At 42.0% G+C, this 19,059-nt stretch overlaps 1 protein-coding gene and 1 non-coding gene across 2 annotated transcripts in view; both read right to left on the reverse strand.

The window, feature by feature from the left end:
• Positions 1-19,059, reverse strand: part of ADAMTS17 (ADAM metallopeptidase with thrombospondin type 1 motif 17) — a 348,762-nt gene that overhangs the window by 285,761 nt on the left and 43,942 nt on the right. The gene's annotated exons all lie outside the window — the stretch shown is intronic.
• On the reverse strand, positions 5,740-5,846 carry LOC114905465. Its single transcript, XR_003796288.1, has one exon. It is a non-coding gene; the product is annotated as a U6 spliceosomal RNA (small nuclear RNA).

A 19,059-nucleotide genomic window follows, 5' to 3' on the forward strand; every position in this document is an offset into this window, starting at 1 on the left:
TAAATCTCATAATTAGAAATACCTAGCACAGTTTCTGTTTTCCTAACTAGACACAAACTGATATAGCCTAAAATGAGAGGGTCAGTCCTAGAACTAATTCCTATATTTCATTCAAGCTTCAAGGACTCCTCTCAGTTCTAGAAATAAGGATTTATTTCTTCACCATGGAAATATTAAGATATTGGATATGCACTTCCACACTGCAGAACCCTGCCATAGTAACGCTGCCCTTCATTCTGAGTCATCTTTAACGAAAACCAATCAATGGGGTGCCCTGTGAAGGAAACGCAAGCATCATTGTGTGCCATAGATTTCCCAACAACCTATCACTGCCACATCCAAAGACCCGAGGACAGCACCTTACAGATTCATAGTCAACATGGGGAAAGTACTGGAGGAGGAAGCATGAACAACAAGTCTCATTTTTAAGTTTGCACACACACAGACAAACAACATGCTTTCCAAGAAAATTATCAGGTCCAAAAAAACTATTTTCTGATCACTTTTATTTTCTTCAACCAAAGGGTCTGCTTATTTAAAAACAAACAAACAAACAAAAAACTACCTTTTCAACTAGAAACGATGGTTCCACATGTGCAGAAGCACTCCCAGCCAGGTGAACTTTTGGCAGCTGCATAAATCCAATATCCTTGAAAAATAATGGCCTTCTCTCTTTTTTTTTTTTAAAAGGAAAAAAATAAGTTTTGCACTCCAAGTATGAATTCTTTAAATAACTTCCCCCAAGGCCAAGTCACTTTTATAAAAGGCATATTTTTTTCATGTAAATTCCTTACAAAGAAAGGTGGAAAATAGGGTTTTTTGTGGTTAAGATGCTGAATGAAGAACTGATCAACCTTGGAGTCCAAAATCAGTCCCTTCATTAGGCAGGAGGTGTCCCACACACCCCCCCACCCTGGGAGGCAGCAGGACCAGGGGTAAGAAGGCTGAGCTGGCCCTGCCAGACCTTTCCACCCATGGTCAGAGCCACGTGGGCACCAAGCAACCAGGCACTAAAGTCTGTGGGTGAGGTGGGAAGATACTCATTTGGTCACCAAATATTGAATTGTGAACCTACTATGTGCTAGGTAATGTAGGTGACCACCTAGGAGGAATAAACATTAATCAAATGAACAAATGAATATATAAAAATTACAAATATAACAAATGTTTGCAAGAAAGAATAGATAATACTATGACAGGATAAAAAGAAGGGGGTTCCAATTTAGATTGGGTTCCATCAGGAAGTGACACTAGGGCCAAGATTAGGAGGATAAGCAACAGTTAATCAGTGGCAGTGAGAAGAGAGGAGATGGGAGCAGTCCAGGCAGTGGGGACAGCAGGTACATAGGCCCTGGGGACAGAAGAAAGCATGGCATGTTCTAGAAACCACAAGGATCCAAGAGCCAGAGAGAGTGTGGCTGGCCAAGAGGCTTGAGCAATAAGGCAGGGGCACACTTGAAGGGTCAAATGCAATGTGCTCAGGGTTTTCTTCTTTAACCCCAGAGCAGTGGGAAGCCATCTAGGGCTCGTGTTTCCAATGTGTCACCCTGGCTGTTATGAGTAGAACAGATTCCAGGGGGACATGGAAGTGGCGACACTAGTTGGATGACCACTACAGGAGCTCAGGTACATAGGGACCACAGCTAGACAAAGGGGGCAACTGCCGGTGAAAGGAAGCAAATAGATTCAGGAGGTACTTAGAGGGTGAGGCCAAGAATACTGGGGATATTTGGGTGGGTAAAGAAGGGCTATCAAGTATAACTCCTGGTTTGTATGGTTGTGCTAACCACTGAATTAGGGACCCCTGGAACAGGGCCAGGTGTGAAAAAAAAGCACTGCAAGTTTTGGCCTTGTTAGTTTCAGGTGCTTTTTTTTTTTTTTTTTTTTGCGGTACGCAGGCCTCTCACTGTTGTGGCCTCTCCCGCTGCAGAGCACAGGCTCCGGACGCGCAGGCTCAGTGGCCATGGCTCACGGGCCCAGCCGCTCCGCAGCATGTGGGATCCTCCCAGACCAGGGCACGAACCCGTGTCCCCTGCATCGGCAGGCGGACTCTCAACCACTGCGCCACCAGGGAAGCCCTCAGGTGCTTTTAAAGTACCCAAGTGGAGAGGTCAAGTTGGCTGTCGAGTGTGCAGGCTTGGCGCTCAAAAGCAAAGGCCAGATCAGAGATAGGCATCTAGGAAGCAACGATCCCAGACCGATCCTTCCGGGACCTCCAAACTGCATGACTGGAGAGAAGAAATGGAACCAAGCGGGGGGCAGATGGCGAGGTGCAGGGAAAGCAGAGCACGGCGTCACAGGAGCAGGGAAAATAAAGTCTCAGGAGGAGGGGCTGCTCAGCTCCTCCAGCACAGCAGAGGGCCAGGTCCAGACCCAGGTGGGTCTTACGGAGAGTGCTGCTGAGGACAGGGGAGCGGAAACCAGGCCAGCGAAGGGAAAAAAGTGAGAGGTGAGGAAATGGTACAGACTTTGGTGAGGTCTGGGGAGGAGAGAAACAGGAACACTGCTGGAAAATACTAGAATTGAGGGAAGCTTGAGATGGAAAAAACTCACACATCCAATAAGAAAACCCAGGCCCACGGAAGACTGCCATCTTCACTCGGTTTCTACCACTCTCCCTGTCCAGTCACAGACTGCCGGCAAGGAAGAACAAGGCTTCTAATACGCCCACCTCACACCAACTGAGAAAAGACGATAATTGTTCAACAGGTGCCAGTCAAACCCTAAATCTGTGGCTGGCTGGGCGCTGGGTGCTCCCCTCAAGGGAGGGAGAGAAGCATGTAAAACTTTAACAGTCCTATAAATACCCCACAGATGAAAGAATCGTCAAGGAAACAGCCCAGACTCCTAGGGAAAGCAGGCTTCCAACTGGAAGGAGAGAAGGAAGAAAAGCACTATTCATTGTATCAGGAAAGGGCAGAGCTGTACAACCAGAAAAAAAGCAGGAAAAATGGAAAATGCAAGGTAGCACCATCTAACAAAGACACTGGGCCTATTCCAGTAAGAATGTTTCACACTGGCTGTCATAGGGTTCCCTGAAGGTAAGGCAGATGGCTGCGTTTTCTGGTTTATTTCACATCAGTCTAAAACCTTGTCTCAACCTCTATTAAATATTAAATGTTTCCCGTAAAAGATACTGCATTAGTCAGCTAGGGTTGCCATTACAAAGTAACAGACTGGGTGGCTTAAACAACAGACATTTATTTCTTCACAGTTCTGGAGACTAGAAGCCAAGATTGAGGTGTCAGCAGGGTTGGTTTCTTCTGAGGCCTCTCTTCCTGATTTGCAGATGGCTGCCTTCTGTCTTCATCTTCACAGATCTTCCCTCTTTACCCATCTAAGTCCAAATTTCCTCTTCTTACAAGGACTCCCTAATGACCTCATTTAACTATAATCACTTCTTTAAAGGCCCTATTTCCAAACACATTCCTAGTCTGAGGTGCTGGGGGTTAGAACTTCAACACAGAGATTAGTGGGGACACATTTTAGTCCATAACAGATGCCCATCTTCTTTCTTGCCTTAAGAAGTGTGGACTGGGCAGGTCACCTTCACATGAGTTGAAGTGTGTATAGCCACATAGTCAGGACAATCAGGACAACGTGTGATTCCCAGAAAGAACAGTCATCTCAGAGGTCCATCAAGATACATTTGGCAAATTCAAGAAAACAAATGCAAATGTTTGGAATTATCATGTGCTTCTCACCACCACTTTTCAGTTAATCTATTGCTGAAAGATTACACTAGCCTACTGGAGCTTGATGATTTTATCTTCTAAATTGATGGAAGAGAAAAAAAGAACATCCCCCAAATACACAGCTTGGAGAGAGAAATTAATTAATGTGCCATGTTTCGGCCAGAGCAAGACAGGACAAACAAAAGCCTGAAAAGAAATCAACTTGTCTTCTGCACCTGGAATCCCCCACAGGGTTCCTGGATATGGTTTCTTTTGACAGATAGTCTTTCATCTTTGGCAAAGAAGTACAAGAAACTTCAGACAGCGCAGATATTCCTCCATCTTTGCAAGGAGGGCAGGCCATCATATCTTTGGACCAGGAACTCTTCATTGCTTCAACACAAAACTAAAATATAGGTGAAGGCTTCTTCCTTCCACCCCTCCCCTGATACCCGATAGTGCTCAGCATAGCCTCGGATCGTGGGCTATACATCTCCACAAGTATCTGGGTTTTGAGGGTGGGGACTGCCCTTCTCGCCTCTGTATCTCCCACACTGAGCAGGGTGCCTGGTACGTATGTAGTTGGCTTTCAGTCGTTATTTTTGAATATGTAAGTGAATGAGAGAATGAAGTCCATAAACAAGGAACAAAAGGATCAAAAAATCCTTTGCCCTCTTTTTAGAAGCTTAGGGAAAACAAATTTGTGGTTCTGTCTTGGATGTCAGGGGTTCTTCCAAATATACTGGATGCCCACATATTTCCAGAGCAGTTAACAATCAGACATCCTTCACTCCTCCAAAGGCCCCTTGAGTTTCACAGAAGCCCGAGATGTCCCCTAACACATGGAGAGAGAGCTCAAATAACCCACCAGCAGACCTAGAGGTGGTAAAATAAGTCAAGTGCTCCTCTTTTGGCCTAGACCCAGTCACCAGACTATGACTCTTTCCCAAAGAACCCCCTTCCCGAATGCCAAGGACACTCCAGGGCCAAAGAACCTACCCAGAAAGGCACATTCATCTGAGCATGGCTGCAGTTCTCCTGACGCCCTTACTAGTGGGGCTCCCAAACTTCCAATGTCCCCAATGGGTCACCAAGAGGTGAGTGGTTCCTTTATGGCCACGTCAGCCATTCCTTGGACTTCCACATGTAAAGTAGCCTTGGGCTCCACCAGGATGAGCAAACCAGCCAAACAGCAGAGGGAATGGAAACCCTCGTTGCGCCAACTCGCAAATTCACTAAGACCCCCCACTCCCAATTTCCTGTGGCCTCCCTCTGTCGTCCTGTGGCTTCCCCTAAAGTCCAAGTAGGGAGCAACCACATAATCACACTGGCCTTCATGAGTTCAAGCACTGAATCTCCTCCCCACACCCTGGCCTCTGAACATGCAATAGCTCCATTTGGTAAATTCTTTTCCAAACAGCCACCTGACTGACTTGTCCTCACAACTCAAATGCCGTTTCCTCAATGAGGATGTCCTTGGACCCCTTCACCTAAGTCACCAGAGCACACTTCTCTTTTCCTTGGAGCACTTAACCACAATTTGAAATAATTTAACTGTTCTGTGTTTAATAACAGTCTCTTCCACTCTACAGGAAGCTGTGAGAACAGGAATCATGCCAGTTTATTCATCACCCCATACCTAGTGCCTAGCACATAGTAGATGTTCAGTAAATAGTTTTTTTGAGGGGGGAGTGGTCTTACCACAGCCTCATTTTATTTTATTTACTTTCATTTATTTTTTTAACTTAATTGAAGTATAGTTTACAATGTTGTGTTAGTTTCAGGTGCACAGAAAAGTGATTTAGTTATACATACACATGTATTCATTCTTTTTCGGGTTCTTTTCTCATATAGGTTATCACAGAATACTGAGTAGAGTTCCCTGTGCTATAAAGTCTTGTTGGTTATCTTACATATAGTAGTGCGTGTACGTTAATTCCAAGCTCCTAATTTAACCCTCCCTGCCATGTTTCGCCTTTGGTAATCATAAGTTTGTTTCTGATACCTGTAAGTCTGTTTCTGTTTTGTAAATAAGCTCATTTGTTTCTTTTCTTAAAATTAGATTAAAAATATGGAATGCTTCATGAATTTGTGTGTCATCCTTACACAGGGGCCATGCTACTCTTCTCTGTATTGTTCCAATTTTAGTACATGTGCTACTGACACAAGCACTAAAGAGTTTTAAAATAAGTGAAAGAAGAAATGGAAGAATATTAGACTTTTGTAGTACTATGATAAGTATTTCCTCGATTTTATCACTTTTTTTTTTTTGCGGTACGTGGGCCTCTCACTGTTGTGGCCTCTCCCGTTGCAGAGCACAGGCTCTGGATGCGCAGGCTCAGCAGCCATGGCTCACGGGCCCAGCCGCTCCGCGGCATGTGGGATCTTCCCGGACTGGGGCACAAACCCATGTCCCCTGCATCGGCAGGCGGACTCTCAACCACTGCGCCACCAGGGAAGCCCCCTATCACCTTTTAATTGTATTTGATGTTTAAATCTTTACCCATGCTTTTACCATAAATTTTCGGTGTCATTTCTGAGTCTCTGTCATTGAATAGAAGGTTTTAATGCCTTTATATTTATTATAAAAATGATAATTTTTTATCTTCTGTCATGTTTTTAGTTCCTTTTCTCTATTTTCCTATGTGAGCTATATTTCACTGAGTTTATCATCTCCAGTACTTAGGAAGAAATTCTACAATAAGCTATCCTTACAATCTTAGGAAACATTATTTCCATGTCAAGAACATAGTAGAACTTTGGCTTTCCCTTTGGGCAGAGAAGAATTTAACATCCCTTTTTTTCTCCCAGATTCCTTTCCACTTTTCTTTTATTTATTTATTTATTTATTTATTTATGGCTGCGTTGAGTCTTCGTTGCTGTGCGTGGGCTTTCTCTAGTTGCTGTGAGTGGGGGATACTCTTTGTTGCGGTGTGCAGGCTTCTCATTGTGGTGGCTTGTCTTGTTGCGCAGCATGGGCTCTAGATGCACAGGCTTCAGTAGCTGTGGCACACAAGCTCAGCAGTTGTGGCTCACGGGCTCTAGAGAGCAGGCTCAGCAGTTACGGTGCATGGGCTTAGTTATTCCACGGCATGTGGGATCTTCCCGAACCAGGGGTCAAATCCATGTCCCCTGCATTGGCAGATGGATTCTTAACCACTGTGCCACCAGGGAAGTCCCCCACTTTTCTGATTTGTAAATATTTCTTAAATTTGAGGTACAGAATATTATTAAAGTACTTTATATTTTACACCTTTCCTTACTTTTTACAACAGCTTTATTGAGATATGATTCACATACCATACAATTCATCCATTTTAAGGATACAATTCAATAGCTTTTGGTATATTCTCAGAGTTGCACAACCATGATGACACAAATAGACCATTTTTATCACCCAAAATGAAACATTATACCCATTAGCAACCACTTCCCATTTCGTCCTCTACCACCCCCGCCCTAGGAAATCACTAGTTACTTTCTTTCTCCATAGGTTTGCCTATTCTGAATATTTCATATAAATAGAATCATTTAATATGTGGTCTTTTGTTTCTAGCTTCTTTCTCTTATGAAAATATTTTCAAGGTTCATCCATCCAGCATGTATCTGTACTTTATTCCTTTTTGTTGCCAAATAAGATTCCATTGCATGGAATACCACTTTGTTTTCCATTCATCAGTTGATGGACATTTGGGTTGTTTTCATATTTTGGCTATTGTGACTAATGCTCCTATGAACATTCATGTATAAGTTTTTATGTGAATAAATGTTTTAATTTCTCTTGGATGTATACCTTGGAGTAGAACTGCTAGGTCATGTCGTAACCCTTTGCTTAAACTTTTGAGGAACTGCCAACCTGTTCTTCAAGTGTCTGTACCATTTTATATTCCCAGCAGCACCATATGAGGGTTCTAATTTCTCTACATTTCCACCAACACTTGTTACTGTCCATCTTTTTTATTGTAATTATCCAAGTGGGTACGAAATGGTATCTCACTGTGGTTTTGATTTGCATTCCTCTGGTGTCTAATAATGCTGAGCATTTTTTCATGTGATCATTGGCCAATTATATGTATATTCTTCAGAGAACTATCTTTTCAAGTCCTTTGTCTACTTCTCAATTGAGTTGTCTTTTTATAGTTGAATTATAGGATATATCCCAGATACAAGTCCCTCATCAGATATATGATTTGGAGAAATTTTCTTCTATCATGTGAGTTATCCTTTAACTTTCTTGATGGTATCCTTTGAAGTACAAAATATTTTAACTTTGATTAAATCCAATTTATCTTTATTTTCTTTGGTTGCTTGTGTTTTTGATGTCATTCATATCTAAGAAACCATTGCCTAATTCAAGGTCATAAAGATTTATTCCTATATTTTCTTCTAGGACCATGATAGTTTTAGCCCTTACATTTAAGGGAAGGTCTTTGATCTTCCCTTAACTTTTTAATTATTGCTTTCCATTTGGAACTGTATTTGCATCAATTAGTTAGGCTTAACTCTGTTAAACCAGTTTCAATCATCCACATCAACTCTTTATATCATGCCCTCCCTATTTCTAATCTTTTAATTTTGCTTCAGCTCATAATCAACTGCAATTATGTTTTAAAGAAATCCTTCCTAGAAGGACAAGCAGGGTGTATGGTTTCTAACCTCTTACATATCTAAGAGCATCAGGTGCCCTCACAGGTGAACAACAAATTGTCTGAGTGTCATATTCTTGGAGCAGAGTCACTTTTTTTTTTTTAATAAATTTATTTATTTATTTTTGGCTGCACTGGGTCTTCGTTGCTGCACGTGGGTTTTCTCTAGTTGTGGCGAGCAGGGGCTACTCTTCGTTGCGGTACGTGGGCTTCTCATTGCGGCGTCTTCTCTTGTTGCAGAGCACAGGCTCTAGGCACGTGGGCTTCAGTAGTTGCAGCATGCAGGCTCAGTAGTTGTGGCTCATGGGTTCTAGAGTGCAGGCTCAGTAGTTGTGGTGCACAGGCTTAGTTGCTCCACAGCATGTGGGATCTTCCCAGACCAGGGCTCGAACCTGTGTCCCATGCATTGGCAGGCGGATTCTTAACCACTGCGCCACCAGGGAAGCCTGCACAGTCACTTCTTGTCCCAACACTGCAGTCCTGGCTCCACTGTCTTCTAGGACTTAGTATCATGGACAACTCAGGCCTGCCAGATTTTTGTTTCTTTTAAGTAACCTGTTTTGTCTGCTTGAATACTGGTATAACTTTTCCTATTATTCTTATAATTCACAAATTTTGCCAGAATAAATAACTGTGGGCCTATGTATATGAATTTTGATCAAAACACAGTAAGCCTTTTATCTGGTAAACTGAGATTTTTTTAAACCTTCCAGAAAGTCTTCATTCATTAAAAATCTTTGATGAATGCCCCTATCCTAACTTGAGCAGAGGGGTTCCTTCTACAGAGATTCTAAAATTGGACTTACATTTTCTGTACCCCATTTCTAACACTTCCTTTCTCACCACTCTATTCTTTCCTTCCTTTGCCCCCAAAGAAGCATGTCACATTTATTCTCTACATCACTAATTCAAATGTGTAATGTTGTTTCAATTCCGTAGTGCCTCCCTTGTAGATTTTAATTCTGCTACAGCAAACTAGTTTTATAAGCTTCCATTATCTCACCAGTTCCCTTTTATTTTAACTTTACTGTTTTTACATCTCATTCTGCAGTTCTTATGGCTTTTGCTTCTTAAAGTCCTATCTTCTTTTTTTATGACTTCTGACATCTGTTTAGGTCCAAATGTTCTTTTTTATTGAAGTATAGTGGATTTACAATATTGTGTTAGTTACAGGTGTACAGCAAAGTGATTCAGTTATATATATGTATTTTCAGATTATTTTCCATTATAGATTATTATAAGGTGTTGAATATAGTTCCCTGTGCTATACAGTAAATCCTTGTTGCTTACCTATTTTATATATAGTAGTGTGTATATGTTAATCCCATAATTTATCCCTCCCCACCTTTCCCCTTTGGTAACCATAAGTTTGTTTTCTATGTCTTGAGTCTGTTTCTGTTTTGTAAATAAAATCATTTGTATTATTTTTTAGATTCCACATATAAGTGATATCATACAATATTTGTCCTTCTGTCTGACTTACTTCATTTAGTATGATAATGTATGATAATGTCTAGGTCCATCCGTGTTGCTGCAAATGGCAATGTTTCATGTTTTACGGATGAGGAATATTCCATTGTATACATACACCACACCTTCTTTATCCATTCACCTTTTGATGGACACTTAGGTTGCTTCCATGTCTTGGTTATTAGAAATAGTGCTACTATTAACATTGGGGGGCATGTATCTTTTCAAATTAGAGTTTTCATCTTTTCTGGATATATGCCCAGGAGTGGGATCACTGGATCACATGGTAGTTCTGTTTTTATTTTTTTAAGGAAACTCCATACTGTTTTCCCTAGTAAAGCCTTATCTTCTTACATCCCATTAGGATACCGGTTTTCTAAAATTTATTCTGGTCCTGAAATAAATCCTTTCCAAAGATGTTTTCTCTGCATATCCTTTCCCTTATAGGCTATAGTATTTGAACTCAGACCCTCAAATGGGTTTTCTGTACATACTCAAATTGCAATGAGGAGAGGTCTACCTAAAGCCAGCACCAAGACTTGGGTGAACAGGTCTCCCTTGATCACAACAGTCAGCATCCCATCTCAGACCTGCTACTAGAGGACAGGCAGACAAGCACGATGTTCAGTAGGCATCTGTGTAGTCGGCTCTACCAGGCTGTGGTGGGATCCTGTACCTCCCCAGGGAGCAGTACTGTACATTCTGAACTGACGGGACACTTAAATAGGGATCTACAGGCCTCCTTCTGTCCACAGGGCAATGCTAGATACAAAGTACCAGCAACATACCTCCCGCCATACCTCCCTCCAGGGCTGCCCTGGAGTTAGCTGTAGAATGGCTATAAAACAATGGCTAATGCCAAACCAAGAGGGACAGCCAACAAGTTTCCTAAGTATCATAAATCTTCTAAAATTCAAAGCCAAGGACAAACAAGAGATGGGGAAATATTTCTTCCAGCTCTCTTTCAGACAGGTAGGATTTGGCCACTTTGAAAAGCCCACTGACTACCCTTACCAATCCAGGCCCACTGTTCTTTATAGTTAGTGGAAAAGTCCTTGCCAATTTTGACAACAGTTTGCCTATCTCCTTCATTTTTCTAAATATGTTTTTGCCTTTTTCTGTCTTCATACGGGTTGTAGTGGAAGGACTGCTTGACAGTTGCAGGGTGAAACCCGAGGCCATGCTGTAAGCATGCTTTGCAATGCATGCAGTGCCCTTGTCATCCAGAGATTAATAAGAGAGCATTTCTATGGCCTCCTAATCTGAATGTGTCACCACATCCTGGGTGATTTATTTTAATCTGCTGCCACTGGTCTCCTATAACAAACTCATTTGGACTGTCCTAAGCTCTGTAGCACAGTCTTTACAAGAAGCTCAATGAGCCATAAGTCCACCAACCTCAGCATTCAATTCCTGAGAGACAACGTTCCCACATGGCAAGTCCAGACACTGACAACATGTTGGGAGCTGAGATGCCCCAGTACCTCCTCAGGACATTCAGAGGAGTCACACGCTCTCTCTTTTTATGGTACTGCTCTGCCCTATCTTTTAGAGACAGGATAGCCCCTTCACCTCCTCCCTCCCCCACCTTCTCGTCCTTTTCACCCATATTTATTGCACGTCCTTTCTGAGCCAGGCTCACATCACTTCTGCTCTGATCCTGGCACACCTGAGCCAACCATCCACTGCACAAGACTGGCTCGTACTGAGTGGCCCTTGGGCCATCCTGTTGTGAGAGGATGCCTCCCTCCACGAGGTGCATGGTCAGTTTCTTTGTCTGATATGATTCCAGTTACTGCATCCCTGGAAACCAGACCCATCACACTGATTTTCTGCTCTAGAAGCCTGTAAGGGCAGACCAACATAAAGTCACCAGCCCAGCAAGCCATCTTCCAGGGCAAATTCTGCCACCATAGAATCCTGATCACTTGTAGCAGGATCCTGACCTATGGGGACCACACTGCATCATCAATCAGTACAGTGGTCTGAGATCAGCTCTGGATATGCCTTTGATTTGAAATCATATCTGCCTACACATGCCCAGCAGGAGCTTTGGACAGGGCACCAGCAGCTACATAAGCCCACCAGTTGTGGCCCTGATCCCATCACAGGTCAACTCACTCCCTGCCTGGATGCTGCATGAGAGAAGATTAAAGTCCAGCCAGAGGAATCCAGAGGTCAGCTGCTACTGCCATGACCAACTTGTTTCCCAGCTCTGGGAATAACACCAATTAGTTTTCTTTCTGGAATGTCCCCTTTTCAGGGCCACTTACCCTGGTCAGCATTAGAAAAAACCCACACTCCCTGTCACGCCCAACAGTAGGCCTCTCTTGCTTTGAGAAGTCTTCAAGGAATCTTAGATCATAGACTGCACTTCCAGAAGATCCATTTCAATGCTGCCCAATTTCAGTCAATCACCTTCACAACTATGCTGCCACGGCAAGCTAACCTCAGATTTCTAGAGTTCCTGCCACAGCATGAAAGAGCCATTTTATGACAACTGTGGTTCCCAAACTGACCACTTTTCTCTTGCAGCCCATGAGTTCCACTTTCAGGACAAGAGTGAAAACTGACATTTGAGCCACTACTCTCTCATTCCTTCCCATCCTAGCTCAGATTGATGGAAGCTCCACTCCAGATGAACATGACAAAGAAGCAGAGCTCCTCCTCCCCTCAGCTGCCAATCAAAGGATATGGTGCTTTACCAGGAGGGGTAGGCCACCATCATTTCTCATCTCCTCCAGTCCAAATTGAAGACTCTAATTTCCTGATGAGTGCATCTAAAAGGTTAAGATTCCATTCTTTCACCCAGCTCCCCTCATAAGAAGGAGGTTCTAACCCAGGAAAATACTGGGGGCACCAATCACCCTCATATAAGCTTGCTCGCAGGGCAGATATTCTATGTCAGGAGAGGCAAGCTGAGAAGACCAGAGACTACCAACTCTGCCTATTGTCCAGAGTAGTGGCTTAGAGATTTTCCCCAAATACAGAGGTAGTCCATAAAATCAAAGAGCTTCTATGCTCTCCCCAAAAGTACTGGCATTATTTGAAATAAAGTGTGGGGAGTTCAAGCCTACAGGCACTCTTGAAAACAATAACAATTTTAGCGATAAGCAAATATGCGGCTGGCAGCTCCTCTTAATAAAGAGCAATAAATGACAGGTCAGGTAGTTCATCAGAGAAAACAGGAAAAGAGAGCCCTCTTGGGGTTAGAACAGACCTCAGAGACTTGCCACAAAAATGCCCCCTTACTGAATTTAGTTGGGCCAAACGGCAAAGCCATGTATGTCTCAGGCACTGTTGAAAACAATAGAGCAATCAGTCAGCAATTAATGAAGCGCACCAGCTGGATGTGATACCAAAAAGGCAGACAGCTTAATAGAGAGATTAGGGAAAGAGACAAAGAGAACCCCGATTAAACCACTGTCATGTAGGGTGACTGTACATATATGCCCCAGGTTGCTCCCTCTGAGAGTGGCACTAAAGGAAAAAAGACATCACCAAAATAGTCTGAATCACTAAACAAATAAACAAGCAAACAACAACAAAAGAAGACCTGAAGAAGTGATAAGGAACCAGTATCCAGGTTCCTGAAATTATTATAAAATGTCCAATTTTCAACAAAAACTATGAGACACAAAAAAGAAACAGGAAAGTGTGACCCACATGTAGGGAAAAAAAGCAGGCACAGAAACTGACTGTGAGAGAACCCAGATGACAGATTTAACAGCCAAAGACTTAAAAACATCCACAATAAAAATGTTCAAAGAACTAAAAGAAACTATGCTTAAAGATGTAAAGAAAGCTATAATGACAATGTCTCATCAAATAGAGAATATCAATAAAGAGACAGAAATTACTTTTTTTAAAGAAGTAAACTGAAATTCTGGATTTGAAAAGTACAATAACAAAACTGAAAGTTTCACTACAGGAGCTAAAACTATATTTAAACTAGTAGAAGAAAGGCTCAGCAAATATAAGGATATATTGATAGAGATTATACAATCTGAAGAAAAGCAGAAAATGACCAGAGCCTCAGAGAAATGTGGGACACCATTAAGCACACCAACATAATTCAATGGGAAGGAGAGGAGAAAGAGAAAGGAATAGAAAAAAATTTGAAGAAATAATGCCTGAAAACTTGCTAAGTATGATGAAAAACATGATTCATCCAAGACACTCAACAAAATCCAAGTAGAATAAATACAAAGAGATCCACACCCAGACATACGGTAAAAATGATGAAAGTCAAAGAAAAAGAGAAAATCTTGAAAGCAGTAAGAGAAAAATGTCTCATCATGTACAAGGTGCCAATAAGATTAGCACCTGACTTCTCATCAGAAACAATAAGGCCAGAGACAGTTGGATGACATATTCAAAGTGCTGAAAGAATTGTCAACCAATAATCTTATATTCAGCAAAACTATCCTTCAAAAACAAAGGTGAAATAAAGATATTCTATGATAAGCAATAACAGAGAATTTGTTCCTAGCAGACATTCCATGCAAGAAATACTAGAGGAAGTTGCTCAGACTAAAAGAAAGTACCCCAGGGGCTTCCCTGGTGGAGCAGTGGTTGAGAGTCCGCCTGCCAATGCAGGGGACACGGGTTCATGCCCCGGTCCGGGAAGATCCCACATGCTGCAGAGCGGCTAGGCCCGTGACCCATGACTGCTGAGCCTGCGCGTCCGGAGCCTGTGCTCCACAACGGGAGAGGCCACAACAGTGAGAGGCCCGCGTACCGCAAAAAATAAAAATTAAAAAATAAAATAAATAAATAAAAGAAAGTATCCCAAACGACAATTCAAATCCACAAACACAAGAAAAATAATAGAGTTGAATATGTAATTAAAAGAAACAGTATAATTGCATATTTCTTCCCCTTTTTCTCTTAACTGATTTTAAAAGAAATTGTATAAAACATTATTTACATAGCTGTATTATCAGGCCTTTCACATAGAGAAAGATAATGTGTTTGACAAAAAAAGCACAAAAGAGATGGGTGTTAGCAAAGTTGTCTTGGGGTAGGAAAATGGTAACAGATGATAACTCAAATCCACAGGAAGAAATGAAGAGAGCAAGAAATGATGAAAAGGAAGGTTGATATAACAAACTCTATAGACTTGCTCGATTTTTCCTTTCTCAGCTTCTTTAATACACATAAAATTATGTGAATTAAGAAAAATTATACTAACAACAATTCATTGTTGGGTTTGTGATATGTGTATAATATATAAACATAAAATATATATATTATGATATATATTTATAAACAATAATAGTTCACAAAAGAGGAAAGAGAATAGAGCAATATAGGGGTAATGTTTCTATATCTCACTGGAATTAAGTTAGTATATCTGATGTAGATTCTGAGAAGTTAAGATATAATATGGTGGAGTGAGACCTTCAAGATGGTGGAAGAGTAAGATGTGGAGATCACCTTCCTCCTCACAAATACATCAGAAATACATCTACATGTGGAACAACTACAGAACACATACTGAACGCTGGCAGAAGACCTCAGAGTTCGCAAAAGGCAAAAAAAGCTCCCCATGTACCTGGGTAGGGCAAAAGAAAAAAGAGACAAAAGTATAGGGACAGGACCTGCACCTCGGAGAGGGAGCTGTGAAGGAGGAAAAGTTTCCACAAACTAGGAAGCCCCTTCACTGGCAGAGACGGGGGTGGACAGGGAAGAAGCATCAGAGCCATGGAGGAGAGCGCAAGCAACAGGGGTGCAGCGGGCAAAGCGGAGGTATTCCCGCACAGAGGATCGGGGCCGACCAGCAATCACCAGCCCAAGAGGCTTGTCTGCTCACCCACCAGGATGGGTGGGGGCTGGGAGCTGAAGCTTGGGCTTCGGAGGTCAGATCCCAGGGAGAGGACTGGGGATGGCTGCATGAACACAGCCTGAAGGGAGCTAGTGTGCCACAGCTAGCCGGGAGGGAGTCCGGAAAAAGTCTGGAACTGCCTAAGAGGCAAGAGACCATTGTTTCGCGGTGTGAGAGGAGAGGGGATTCAGAGCACTAGCTAAACAAGCTCCAGAGATGGGCGTGAGCTGCGGTTATCAACATGGACACCAGAGACGGGCATGAAACACTAAGGCTGCTGCTGCAGCCACCAAGAAGCCTGTGTGAAAGCACAGGTCACTATCCATACCTTCCCACCCAAGAGCCTGAGCAGCCCGCCACTGCCAGGGTCCCGTGATTGAGGGGCAACTTCCCCGGGAGAATACATGGCGCTCCTCACACTGTTGCAACGTCATGCTGGCCTCTGCCACCACAGGCTTGCCCTGCATTCTGTACCCCTCCCTCCCCCTGGCCGGAGTGAGCCAGAGACCCCTAATCTGCTGCTAGCTTAACCCTGTCCTGTCTGAGCGAAGAACAGACACTCTCAGGGAACCTACATGCAGAGGCGGGGCAAAATCCAAAGCTGAACCCCAGGAGCTGTGCGAACAAAGAAGATAAAGGGGTATTTCTCCTAACAGGCTCAGGAGCAGCAGACTAAATCTCCACAATCAACCTGATGTACCCTGCATCTGTGGAATACCTGAACAGACAATGACTCATCCCAATATTGAAGCTGTGGACATTGGGAGCAATGATATATTTTTTTTTTCCTTTTTCTCTTTTTGTGAGTGTGTATGTGTATGCTTCTTTGTGTGATTTTGCCTGTATAGCTTTGCTTTTACAATTTGTCCTAGGGTTCTGTCTATCTGTTTTTTGTTTGTTTGTTTTAGTACAGTTTTCAGCGTTTGTTATCATTGGTGGATTTGTTTTTTGGTTTGGTTGCTCTCTTCCTTCTTTCTTTCTTTTTTTTTTCTTTTTTTATTACTTTAAAAATTTTTTATTTTTAATAATTATTTTTATTTTAATAACTTTATTTTATTTTTTCTTTCTTTCTTTTTTTTTTTCCTCCCTTTTCTTCTGAGCCGGGTGGCTGACAGGGTCTTGGTGCTCCAGCCGGGTGTCAGGCCTGTACCTCTGAGGTGGGAGAGCCGAGTTCAGGACATTGGTCAACCAAAGACCTCCCGACTCCACATAATATCAAACGGTGAAAGCTCTCCAAGAGATCTCCATCTCAATGCTAACACCCATCTACACTCAATGACCAGCAAGCTACAGTGCTGCATACCCAATGCCAAACAACAAGCAAGACAGAAACACAACCCCACCCATTAGGAGAGAGGCTGCCTAAAATCATACTAAAGTAACAGACAACCCAAAACACACCACCGGACATGGTCCTGCCCACGAGAAAGACAATATCCAGCCTCATCCACCAGAACACAGGCACTAGTCCCCTCCACCAGGAAGCCTACACAACCCACTGAAACAACCTTAGACACTGGGGGCAGACACCAAAAACAATGGGAACTACGAACCTGCAGTGTGCGAAAAGGAGACCCCAAACACAGTAAGTTAAGCAAAATGAGAAAACAGAGAAACACACAGCAGATGAAGGAGCAAGGTAAAAACCCACCAGATCAAACAAATGAAGAGGAAATAGGCAGTCTACCTGAAAAAGAATTCAGAGTAATGATAGTAAAGATGATCCAAAATTGTGGAAATAGAATGGAGAATACGAGAAACGTTTCACCAGCACACAGAAGAACTAAAGAGTAAACAATGATGAACACAATAAATGAAATTAAAAATTCTCTACAAGGAATCAATAGCATAATAATAGAGGCAGAAGAATGGATAAGTGACCTGGAAGATAAACAGTGGAAAAAACTACTGCCGAGCAGAATAAAGAAAAAAGAATGAAAAGAATCGAGGGCAGTCTCAGAGACCTCTGGGACAACATTAAATGCACCAAAATTCGAATTATAGGGGTCCCAGAAGAAGAAGAAAAAAGAAAGGGACGGAGAAAATATTTGAAGGGATTATAGTTGAAAACTTCCCTAATATGGGAAAGGAAATAGTCAATCAAGTCCAGGAAGCACAGAGAATCCCATACAGGATAAATCCGAGGAGAAACACACCAAGACACATATTAATCAAACTATCCAAAATTATATACAAAGACAAAATATTAAAAGCAGCAAGGGAAAAATAACAAATAACACACAAGGGAATCCCCATAAGGTTAACAGCTGATCTTTCAGCAGAAACTCTGCAAGCCAGAAGGGACTGGCAGGACATATTTAAAGTGATGCAGAAAAAAACCCTAAAACCAAGATTACTCTACCCAGCAAGGATCTCATTCAGATTCGATGGAGAAATTAAAACCTTTACAGACAAGCAAAAGCTAAGAGAATTCAGCACCACCAAACCAGCTTTACAACAAATACAAAAGGAACTTCTCTAGGCAGGAAATACAAGACAAGTAAAAGACCTACAATAACAAACCCAAAACAATTAAGAAAATGGTAATAGGAACATACATATCGATAATTACCTTAAATGTAATTGGATTAAACGCTCTACCAAAAGACACAGACTGGCTGAATGGATACAAAAACAAGACCCGTATATATGCTGTCTACAAACACCCACTTCAGACCTAGGGATACATACAGACTGAAAGTGAGGGGATGGAAAAAGATACTCCATGCAAATGGAAACCAAAAGAAAGCTGGAGTAGCAATTCTCATATCAGACAAAATAGACTTTAAAATAAAGACTATTACAAGAGACAAAGAAGGACACTACATAATGATCAAGGGATCGATCCAAGAAGAAGATATAACAATTGTAAATATTTATGCACCCAACATAGGAGCACCTCAATACATAAGGCAAATGTTTACAGCTATAAAAAGGGAAATTGACAGTAACACAATCATTAGGGGACTTGAACATCCCACTACCACCAATGGACAGAACATCCAAAATGAAAATAAATAAGGGAACACAAACTTTAAATGTTACATTAAAAAAGATGGACTTACTTGATATTTATAGGACATTCCATCCAAAAACAACAGAATACTCTTTCTTCTCAAGTGCTCATGGAACATTCTCCAGGATAGACCATATCTTGGGGCACAAATCAAGCCTTGGTAAATTTAAGAAAATTGAAATCATATCAAGCATCTTTTCTGACCACAACGCTATGAGACTAGATATCAATTACAGGGAAAAGTTTGTAAAAAACACAAACACATGGAGGCTGAACAATACACTACTAAATAACCAAGAGATCACTGAAGAAATCAAAGACGAAAGAAAAAAATACCTAGAAACAAATAACAATGAAAACACGACGACCCAAAACCTAGGGAAGGCAGCAAAAGCAGTTCTAAGAGGGAGGTTTACCGCAATACAA

This window comes from Monodon monoceros, unplaced genomic scaffold (genome assembly GCF_005190385.1).
Source record: "Monodon monoceros isolate NGI ecotype Baffin Bay Population unplaced genomic scaffold, NGI_Narwhal_1 Super_Scaffold_21, whole genome shotgun sequence".
Lineage (NCBI taxonomy): Eukaryota > Metazoa > Chordata > Mammalia > Artiodactyla > Monodontidae > Monodon > Monodon monoceros.